The sequence below is a fragment of the Gigantopelta aegis genome, chromosome 6 (assembly GCF_016097555.1).
Source record: "Gigantopelta aegis isolate Gae_Host chromosome 6, Gae_host_genome, whole genome shotgun sequence".
In the NCBI taxonomy this organism is placed as follows: Eukaryota; Metazoa; Mollusca; class Gastropoda; order Neomphalida; family Peltospiridae; genus Gigantopelta; species Gigantopelta aegis.
In genome coordinates this window covers 72,129,327-72,129,633 of record NC_054704.1, presented here as the reverse complement: position 1 = coordinate 72,129,633, position 307 = coordinate 72,129,327, and positions in this window count along the sequence as shown.

Here is a 307-nt window from a genome sequence, read left to right as displayed (position 1 = left end):
CAGATCCAAAAGTGGACGTTTACTAAATAAAGGAATAATATATAAAGCGAGATACTAAACGTTTCAACCACGAGTACATCATAGTATTTTAGTTGACAATACAGAGAATAACACATAAGTGGCCGTTAGATACCATTTATCTCACAACGAGTTGTTTTAAAATGTATCTAACAAGCGAAAGGGAGTTTGATACGTTTTTAAACAACGAGTTGCGAGATAAATGGTATCTTAGGCCCCGTATCCATAGACTGTTCCCTTGTGGTGTGTTCCCTTGTTCCGTGTTCGCTTGTGACCATGTGACGCGCCA